Genomic DNA, 11,272 nt, shown 5'->3' on the forward strand with positions numbered 1-11,272 from the left:
TTATTGCTGCATTCAGTCATGTTGCGACATGGTTCACCGGGAGTTGTGATAAGTTACAGAGGCCGTCAGTTTACTGCCGATGTAATAGAAGAACTTCTTCGTTTATGCGCATCTGATTTCAGGCATTCGACCCCTTACCACCCTCAGACGAATGATTTAACAGAACGTACCAGCAGCACTATAACCAATATGCTTTCAATGTACGTCGCTTCTGACCATAAAAACTGGGACTGTGTTCTTCCCTTCATCCCATACTCATTCAACACTACCAGGCATGACACCACAGGATACAGTCCGTTCTTCCTCCTAGACGCCCGCTCCCCACGACACACCCTCGATACTATCCTCCCATTTTCCTCTGACGCCGATGCTGGACCCGGCAGTACTTAAAGGGGTCGTGAAACGTTTTCCGGAAATTTTGCACGGCTTAGTTAAATGGAATCCTTGTCCTGCATCATATAATATACCTCGATTCGTTTCATCGCCCGCGTTGATTTAATAGCGACAAAAATAGAATTTCGGTTTCCTAGCGCGCGTCCTCCTCAACTCAACAGAGTACGTCATAGCGCTAAGCCAATGAGAAGCTCCCGTTGCCGGAGCCTGCTGAGCCAAAGTTGACCAAGCTCGGTGTATTTTAGAGGTTCTAATTGTGCCCTACTCTACGCTCACACAGGGTTTTTTAATATGGCCGACGCCTAGGTTCCTTCCTGGGTTCCAGCGTCGCTGTGCTGCTATAGTGAACTAGAATATAGTCGCTACTGTTAAAACATGGTTACATCGTGGGCTTTGAGCCTTACGCCGACGCAACTTTTCGGGTGCCAGGTCGGGGAAGATGGACCCTGCGAGCGACCGGTACAGTAACACTTGTGTCGAGAGGCCGCGGTAACCGCGGCACAACTCCGGCTTGCAGAAGCCCCGACCGTCAGCCTCCCGATCCCAGCCGTTTCGGAACTACGCATTGGTATGTATGTCCGAGTCTTGCAGCCTAGCCTACGTTTGACCGTTGCGAGAGTGCGCAATCGCTAACCGAAGCTTTCGAACAGGTGCAGCTGCGGGCGGTGCGTGCCGATGCCGACTGCTCTTGAGAGCATCTGGCGAGATCCCGGCGGCGACTACGTAGCTGAAGCAGCCGTCTGGGTGTTACAGATCATCCGCATTTACTCCAAATGCTTCTTGATCATGGACTGCTAGTCGAGAACACAAGGTAAGAACCTTGAGCGAAAGGCGACATAACTTGAACAAGCGGCACCTGTTTTTCATTTTCTCGAGCAAGAAATGCTGTAATGAAATCTATTGCGGAAGGCAGTGTTAATAAAATAAAGCTTCCCCTATAACGTTACTTACCTGCGATCATCTACACTGTCTACAGTGTTGATATTGCGCCACGTTAGCGCGAACACATCGCTGGTTTTCATATTTTTCTTGTTTTCGTAGAAGCGCATGAGCATGACGTTTCACCATGCAAATTACTGGTTTGCTTAATTCCATGCACGAGTAAATGAGAAAACACGCATCATCTGATAGTGTGAACTTGCTAAATGGAAAGGGCATGCACATTGATGTGAAGTAACGAGGGGGGGGGGGACGCTGTCCGGACAAATTTGCTTGTTTTATTAGCCAGTTATGACCTTCAGCAAGTGCAGCACTTCAAAACATAAATACATAAGGAATGCCACAAGAAATGCAGTAAATAAGTACAAAAGCAATCTCATTTCGGAGGACTCTGTGCTAGTAGCCTGTCTCCTGCGGAAGCTGTGGGAAAATGCACTAAAAAACAACACAGAAAAGAAAAACACACAGAGCAGGACTGGCTTCTGCAGACGATCACTAACTAGCCCGACAACTCTTGTTATAGCCTGTCCCCACTTGCTGCCAGAACAATCACCATACCAGCACTCAAAGTTTTATTTGCTAGTTTTTTTTTTACCCACTTGCATTAGGTGAGTGTTGTATAGTGTGCAAATATAATTAAAAAAATTGACTTCACTGATACCATCATCAACACCTGCACACAGTAAACCTCTCCAAAATGCTTTGACACTGACATTTTACATGTGCTGAAATGTAACAACCAAAAAAAAAAAAAAAAGAAAGACGTTCTCCCAAAGGCCAGTACACCGAAACTTCCACAGTTTGAGTAAGTGTTGGAAATTTTACAGTTAGCAAATGAAGTTATAGAGTAGTTTTGCGGCACTTGCAGAAAGTTTGGCACGTGCCGTGTTGTGGGAAAACAACGGAGAGCTGTTGACAGAAGTGCACTTGTAGTTTATGGCTCCTTCGAATAGAATGACTCCATGCACAGAGCTGCTTAATGCATAAGTCGCATACTTAACATCTTCGTGCTATGCGGATGATATCAGCGTGGACATTGACATCGGCCACAACACTAGTATAGAGGGTGTAAGACGACTACCAGGTTTTTTCAGTCAAAAGCTGCATTGCCTTCAGGCATTATTTTGCTGCAGTAGCAAATTGTGATTGCACTGGAGTTCTAATATTGGGTGGGTCTCATTCTCTCTCAATCACCTGCAGCAGAATTCAAAGTTTGCCATACTTCCAGGGAGAATAAATTGACAGTGAAAGTTACACTGTACAGCTTCTGTTAGATGGGAATTAATTGTACAGATGCATGAATAACTTTCAAATTTGTAAAAGACCTAAATCATATTTTCATTTTGCTATGCTGAAAAGTGAATATTGCTTTTTCTCTTGTCAACAGGAGGCACCACTACATCTGCTACAGCCAGCTTGCGCACTGGCTTTGGGGATGCCTCGGCAGACATCACAGTAAAGTCCTCCCTATTTGTAATGCAAGCCAAATAAGGGAAAGGTTTCCATCTGACAGTTACACTGGTTTCCAGTTTGTGCAAGGTTTGTAGAGTCATCACCTTATTCATTCTGAAACAAGCCGGAAAATATGAGAAGAGAGAATTGCAGGACTGCTGGACTAATAACTGGAATTTTACTAAAGGATAGAGGCAAAAGAAGACTTGCACAGAGATGCACATGTAAAAAAGGCCCCAAAAGACTGTTGACCGATTTCTTAGCCACACACACGTCCTTAGCCTTTGCAGTATAGTGTGCCTTTGGACTTGGATCTGTGGCTTCCCTTTTGTAACGAGTGGTTCTTGACCATAAGGAATTTGCTTTTTTTTTAGATTTTGATTTTTTAGACCCTTTCTGCTTTCCACGCTTTCACTGCTTTGGGGGTTTTTCGTGCACGTGCATTTCTGTGCGAATCTTCTTTTGCCTCTTTCCTTCAGTAACATTTCAGTTGTTAGTCAAACTTTGTCTTGTGCTCCTCTCACGTGTTTCGTCTTCTGGCTGGTTTTAAGATGAATCAGTACCAACTCATCCAGTTGTTAGTCTTGTTGATATCACTAGCCTGACTGCACCCACTGCTGGGCAAATGCTTCTCCCATATCCATCCGAATAACCCGATCCTGTGCCAGGTGCATGATTCTCACAAACTTCCTAATTTCATCTGCTTGCCCGAGTTTCTGCCGCCCCCTGCTAAACTTGCCTTCCCTTGGAATCTAAAAGACATATATAGGCTCACTTAGAATGAATTTTGTGTACTCACTCCCTTCCTTTACCTTTGATGGGTAGAATTTTTCTTCTTTTGGAACTGACCGCAGATACATCAGCTGCATCCATATGATCCCCGCAGACTTCCTAATCTCATCTGTCTGCCCGAATTTCTGCCGCCCCCTGCTACGCTTGCCTTCCCCTGGAATCTACAAGACATATATAGGCTCACTTAGAATGAATTTTGTGTGCTCACTCCCCACCTATACCGTTGATGGGTGGAATTTTTTTTAGCACTGACCGCAAATGCATCATAATTGTGCAGTTGTGTATATACCTGCTTGTATAGATGTCTCTCCCATATCTATCCAAATAACCCGATCCTCTGTCAGCTGCATCCATCTGATCCCCGCAAACTTTTTATCTGCCTGCCTGAGTTTCTGCTGCCCCCTGCTATACTTGCCTTCCATTGGAATCTACAAGACATATATAGGCTCACTTAGAATGAATTTTGTGTACTCAATCTCTAACTATACCTTTGTTGGATGCATTTTTTTTTTATTTAGCACTGACCTCAACACATCATGATTGTGAAGCTGTATATACACATTTGTATATTTAGGAGAGAGGAAGACAGCAAAGAAGCGTGAATAAAAGATGTCTTGCTCTAGGTCAACTTCCTTCTAGCCTAAAAATTTTGTATGTGCTGATGAACCTGCGGCTAACCAATAAATTATTTTGAAAGCAACATGTCTCTAACACTCATTTGGTAACATTAGATAATGCCCAAATGTACTACAAAGTGGTGGTCCTTGTGGCACTGACAAACCTAGATTTTCTAGTTGCCGCGTTCACCTTTACACGGCCTCGAAAAATAGTGGCTCATGGGGAATAGAAAAATCAAACCGTTTTCTGCAAAAGCTGCTTTGAAAGGTGGCCACTATTTTCAGCATTTTGCAGTCTCATTCAGAAGCAAGCCAGCATAATCTGCAATCTGTAGACATGCATACAATAATATGTGCCTTATACTTTGAAATGTACCAGACTTTAACCAGTCATAAAACAGCATGCTGAAAAGGTATGTATAGTAAAGCCTCCTTCGTTGATGATACCCGTAGTTTGCATGAAAACATCTGCACTAGAACCTGCATGACGTTGAGTTAATTGGCCTGCTGGTTGAATATGCCACCAAAATGCTGGTAATACAATGAACTTTGTCGGTGCTGGGGTCAAGTCTAGAAATATAAAGTTGGGATGATTTAATTGTGAAACCTTGCTGCTGAATTCACTGCAGGCTAGAATGTAACAGGATTAAAGGGCAGCTGTAGACGTAAGGGCAGTCCACATTGTCACGGTATCTTATGCGTCCTAGTACACATATCTACATACCGTGCATGTTTTGCTAGTAAACAATGTATCCACAGATTTGCGAAGCTCCAAGAATGCTACACTGATGCTGTCTGAGTAGCTGCTTGTGTCGCTGAATATTGTGAAAGCCTTTTGATGGAACGAAAACTGCTTGGTGAATACTTATGCAGAGTGAGGTTGGTCAGGAGCGCAGGTGATATGTACACCCTCGCAATTTAACCATACAAGCACAGACTGTATGATACTCATACAAATTGAAAAATATAAGGGAAGGAATTGAACTGAAGACTTCGCGGTTCGACAGTCCAAACTTCTACTACATGTGCTTTGGGCTGTGTGTGCTAGCCCGCCTGCAATCTGATTGCCCGAGCCAGGAAAATGGTACACACCCATATGAGCACCACTCCCAGTACTCTTTAACATGTACATAGAAGTGCAGGTGTTTGGGATAAACCTTGGCTGCCACAATGCACCTCAAACAATGGCATGTTAGCCAGAATAGCAGGTTGGGCTTGTTGGTTTTCCATCCTGAGGTAACAGCGCAAAATGTGGACGGGAGCACAAGACGAGAAGACGATGAGACATTGTGTCGTCTTCTCGTCTTGTGCTCCCATCCACGTTTTGTGCTGTTACTTCAGAATGTCACGTGCCTGCCCAATATCTACATAATTGTCACACGAACCACTTTGTGTGTATTTACGACTACTTGCACAACACCATTGCCACCCACTGATGATGAGCAGCTGAACAGCAGTTTTTCACGTACACTCCGCTGCCATTAATTACAAATGCTATCACGCTACGACTTCCCATACCACCCCACCCAACCTCTGTGTGTAATGACTCAACCTTTGGTGCGTTTGCATGTTCTCGGGATACTGGAGAAATCCAAGATATCAATTAGTAGATTCAAGCAACTTAATCTGACATACATCTGGTGAGAATATTACAACTCTATCCATGTATACACAGATCTGTATCACCGCAAGCGTCGCCTACAATTGTGGTGATGCCGCTCAGAACATGACTCATCTTTTTTTTAAGGGCATAATTCTCCACAAACCTCTGCTGAGCTTGTGGCCCCTTGGTAAGAGGCTTTCCACATCTGTGGGAAACCACTTTAGAAGTGGTGTGAATTCACAGTTTCAAAGCCTGCATTACAAATTTTTGGAAGTTTTCAACACCACACCCTTACCACTCTTTGGCACTACACATCACTGAGTTCCTTATATCTACTTGTCCTCAAGGCCACAAGGTAGTGCTTTAGTGGATCCATACCCACTTGCCAATTATATGCCATTATGCATGCTTTCTCCATAGACCATCTAAATGTGTTTTCACACACAAATATTTATACTTAATTGGACAGGCGGACTGCCCAGAATGTTCCACATGTGACATTACGGAGACTCTGGAGCGTGTACTAGTGGTGTGTCCCAGTATATGCGTGCAAAACAATAACTCGAGTTACTTCTTTGAAGTGTTTTGGCAACAGGCCTCTCTCAGAGGACTTATTGGCCGGTTGGCCAGAAATGGAAAGCTCTACAGGCTGTGCAGGCTTTCTGCTGCTTCTTGCATGACACAGGACTTGACTCGTGACTGTGGTGCAAGTTACTATTCCTGTATATATTTTAATCAAGTCATGACCCTCTTTGTTCTTCTCTTTCTGTAGCAGGTCAGATATTAAACTTTTAAGCCAATCTATCCGCCTTTCCAATCAATAACACTTGTGTGAGTGCATTTCTCCTGGATGGTTGATCTGGTAATCACACCATCGTAATGCAAGGACATGGGGCGTATGAGCTTTTGAGGTGAACAATTTTTACCCTAGAAATGTCTTTTAAATGATGTGAAGGATTCTGCATATATTTTACGAAGTGTCTAAAGGTACGTCCGACGGATCCATTCGATTCTCGTAAAGATACGGCGGACGTCGATATACAGGCTCGTGGCTATATGCACGTCGAACGCGGCCCCATTCCGCTTGCTACGCGTGAATGGATCTCATCCTCTATGATATCAGCTAGCCGCGACTCTCGATGAGGTGCTACGAAGAGTGCATCCGTTCTAACATAGATCACGGTCTTCACTTAGGGTTGTGTACGGCAAACATCGCTGTCAAGCACATAGCTGCAGGCGATATGCTACGTACTGCACCAGCTCCACCAGCTGGCATCGAGATACGCACATTCACGAGCAGCTTTCGCTTCGCACTAAACTATCACCCCGATCTGCCCGTAATGCGAGCGAGCTATTCCTAGCATTTACGCTGTCTTAGGTCCTGCATCGACCTCTGAAGATCTAGCGCCGGCACAACACACACACACCTCGTCGTGCAGCTGAACATTCGGCAGTCCAAAGTATGTATGTGAAATGGCATTGTGCTCGTTCCTCACATGCAGACCGAGGAAACAGGATGTTTTTAGCTAAATTCTTCGTTTAAATTCTACCTCAGAGCCGTGGCAGAAGACATGCCGAATCTACTAGAGGCCTGCACATCGACTCGTCGGGGCGAAGACCTACTGCACCGCACCGCAAGAGTGCACAACCGGAAAGCCGGAAGCGTGAATGATCCGAATTCCCTGTGAACAGCAATGTTCTTTGGTATATAGGGGATTACTAGACTAAAGTGCTTAGGCTGCATCTTTTTCTTGTCGTTGAAGTTTGCGTACATGTAGTTTAAACCCCCGCATGCTCGAGGTTAGCGTGACCCGACTGAACGGCCGCGCAGCTTTGAAACGATCGGGATCGATATGCATGCATCGCCGGGCTTAGGTACGCGGTAGAAAATGTGCGCTGCACATTTCGTTGAAGAAGCTGACTCTTGGAATTTTGCAGAGTGTGCCATGCAAGCGATCGTTGCTACAACCACGCATCCATGTTCCCACGGCTGGCCTACCCCGAGGAGCATAAATGTTCAACCGTGGACGTATCAATGATCGAAGAGAGGACAGATTTTCACAATATTGGGCGCGAAATCGATAGCTACCAGTGCTCAGTGTTAGAGAAATTCTGCCTTGATCATGCGCAATTCAGTGTTTCAGGTGTGGTCAGTAGCTATATAAGTTTGAACAGTTCGCCTTTCAAGTCAGCGGCGCCAGCGATGGATCGGCGGAGCGATTTTCCACGCTACACCGCTGTCTTGCTAGAAAGCCTATCTAGGCGGCGTTTGACATTCACCTGCTTTTTGTTGGCCCCGTAATTGAAAGCAACGCCTTCAGAAACGCGTTAAATGTTCAAAAATGTATTCTCTTCAACAGTTTCACTCCAGGCTGTCAAAGCAGGCGGACGTTGATAAAACAGTTGAGCATCCAGTCTTTAGAAATCTGTACAATCACCTTCAGTTTGTAAAATTATTGGAATAGGTCACTTTCCGATCGCTGGGACATAGACCCTCATGACAGCGCTGTCACGTGAATAAGGACCACACCAGGCCGAAAGCTTGTCTCATATAACATAGCTAACCAAGGTACACCTTACTACAGCATTGTGTTGATTTTTATGGTGCCTAAGCGACTAATGCTGCCATGCACCAAGAACAAAATTTAATGTATTTATTTTGTGTGTAATGACTAAAAGTTCTTTAGGATGTAGCTTGTTTAGGAACATTTTAGGAAACCAAAAATGCAGGAAATTTGCACGTCTCTCCTAGGATCATGCTGGGATGGAAATGGATCTGTTGGAAATTGTACAAAATGTTTCCTCTTTTCTCGACTCTGGCGCATGTGTAAGATATGGTTTATTGTTAGTTCATCTCCACACTCCTTGCATATTGGTTTGTCCTCTTTCATAAGCATGAAGCTGTGTGTGAGGTTTGGGTATGTGTTTTGTGAAGATGACCTAAAATGTCCTCCATGTTGTGTTTTTGATTACTGCATGATTTCCATTCTTTAATGACAGGTTTGACAAGTATAGTTTGTAGTTTATTTCAATGTTTCAAAAATCCTGCCATTTCACTCTCACTTTTCTTTGTACAAGCTTCTTGGTATCTTCATGCAGCATATTCACCCTCTGTAATTTAGCATTGCGTCAAGGTAACCTGGTTATTTCTTTTCACCTTTCAAGACTACTGTCCCGATTTCATAAAGTTTCTGACGACAGGAACTCCTTGGAAGTCATAGAAATAAATGAGATCCACAATCATGAGCTATCTAGGGTATGCATATACATGTCCATCGCTCAGTGGAATGGCGTCAGCACGCTGTTAGAACAGGTCTTGAGGTAACAACAACCATTGTCTGAGGTGGTCCTTTAATGGGCATTGAAATGCTATGTAACTACAGGTACTGATAGAACTCTTGATCATGTTATGTGATGATGCGATCCTTGCATGAATATAGGTATACATTTCAGAATCTGCAGTGCACCACTTGACCATTTGCCACCAGTTTGTGTGAAAATGTATTTTTCATGCATGTTAACCAGTGTTTAACAGATGACCCCTGTGCACAAGCCAAAAGTGCCACGAGCCAAATGTCACGAGGCCACACGACATGGCAGGAGCTGTTAAGCCAAGCTTACAAAGTTATATTTGAAATATTTTATCTTCAACGTTTCAGCTCCAATTAAGAAAGGTTGAGGCTTACAGAGGTCTATGCCAGGTTGTCTATCACCTAACAGGGCAGCCTACGACCGTATGCTAATGAGTATATCTGAGATAACAGACATGAATTAAGGAATTAGTAGTAATGTTTGTAGCAAAGGGCATGTAAATTAACGAGAATCCACAGTGGGATCTGCAGACAAGAACCATTAACGCTGGCACACCATAACCTTACAGGTGGAGATTAGGAGTCTCCCTAATTTTTTGTCTGCTCAAAGCTTGTCATTTCCTTCGTTCTTCCAGATGAGGAAGATGTGAAAATGATAGCATCTAAAATGCCAGAGACCATCGTTAACAAGGATGCTGAACCCAACAGCGTAAAAAGGAATTTCAGAAAAGATGGGTGACTAGTAATGCTGGCAACAGTTGAAACTAAGTGGAAAGGCATGAAATTGAAATGCAACATATGCAGAGATATGTTGCGAGACGACCAGTCTGTGGTGTGCGACATCTGTCTCCATTAGTTCCATCAAGTGATTGGCCAAAGCAGATGGGGCTTGTGGTTTTGTGATAAGTGCAGTGTAGTAGCATAGATGCAACCTTGCCCATTAATAATTCGAGTGGAGTAAGTGCATTGTTTTGTTTTGTTCATGGTTTCCATGAAAACATTATGAGAAATTTTTTCCTAGAGAATGTTTGCTGAAATGTGAATATAATGTGCAATAAAACTAGTGTTTTCTTGCTGTTTACTTTTCCTTGTATACATTAGTTCTGTGAAGAAAACCACAGGCTAGAAAGAAATGTAATGGCATGCATTTTGATACTTGGCCCCGTTGTGCTGGCTCAGTAGTTAGAGTGCTTGGCTGCTGAACCCAAAGATGCAGATTTGGTTCCAGCCACAGCAGGGACATTTTAATAGAGGCGAAACAATAGGCCGTCATGCACCGTGCGGTGTCAGTGCATGTAAAAGAACCCCAGATGGTCGAAATTATACCGGAGCCCTCAACTATTGTGTTCCTCATAGCCGTAGTTATTTTGGGATGCTAAACCAGATATATATCACATCATACTCTGAGTAAGATGCTATTCATGGTCAGTTAATCATACACTAAATGATCAATTTTTTTTCTGCATGGTACAGCAGCTGTTGTACAATTTTACTTTAGCCTTCATGAAGAATATCACACTGGCTCCACATGGCCTTTTGTTGACCCTTGATATGCGTCACAATCACACACCCGAGTATGTATTTGTCTAAAGGCACCTATGCATGCAAGGAGGGGACCGTTACTTTCCACTTGTCAGAACTGAAATGCATGATCCACATCATTTCTGTAATTCAACTGCTTGCTATTTGAACTGTCCAGCATTGATGCAAGTTTCAAAGAACTGCAATTAGCAAATTAATCTAAGCAGCAAACCATGCCAAGAACTGCTTCGGTTTCATCTTTAGCAACTGTTTGGGAACTAAAATTAGCCAAATGTTGCAAAACATAGATGAGAGGTTACAAAATCTAAAAAACAATGCAGCCTACCTGTGGCATGTAGGGTTTCACATCCTAAAGTGACATATGTAGCTATGAAGAATACCGTAGTGGAGAGCTCCAGACTAATTTGACTGCCTGGGCTTTGTACTTTGAATTGACATCTTGCAGAAAACAGAAGCATTTGCATTTCACCTGCACCAAAGTGCGACTGCCATCACTGGTATTAAACATCACGACCTTGGGGCAAGTAGCCTAACGTGCCACTAAGATGTCGCAGCGTGTACGTACATGCTATACATGTCAACCTTTCTAGCATTAAAGCTGTCACATGCATGGCAGATATTCA

At 43.7% G+C, this 11,272-nt stretch overlaps 2 long non-coding RNA genes across 2 annotated transcripts; both read left to right on the plus strand.

Annotated features, from left to right (window-relative positions):
• Nucleotides 1-546: 546 nt before the first annotated feature.
• LOC146195124 (uncharacterized) lies at nucleotides 547-4,276 on the plus strand. Its single transcript, XR_014705959.1, has 3 exons — nucleotides 547-961; nucleotides 1,044-1,204; nucleotides 2,720-4,276. It is a non-coding gene; the product is annotated as an uncharacterized LOC146195124 (long non-coding RNA).
• A 2,487-nt stretch (nucleotides 4,277-6,763) lies between these two features.
• LOC146195125 (uncharacterized) lies at nucleotides 6,764-10,188 on the plus strand. Its single transcript, XR_014705960.1, has 2 exons — nucleotides 6,764-7,256; nucleotides 7,352-10,188. It is a non-coding gene; the product is annotated as an uncharacterized LOC146195125 (long non-coding RNA).
• Nucleotides 10,189-11,272: the final 1,084 nt, after the last annotated feature.

Source organism: Amblyomma maculatum, chromosome 3 (genome assembly GCF_055883805.1).
Source record: "Amblyomma maculatum isolate TAMU_Amacu chromosome 3, ASM5588380v1, whole genome shotgun sequence".
Lineage (NCBI taxonomy): Eukaryota > Metazoa > Arthropoda > Arachnida > Ixodida > Ixodidae > Amblyomma > Amblyomma maculatum.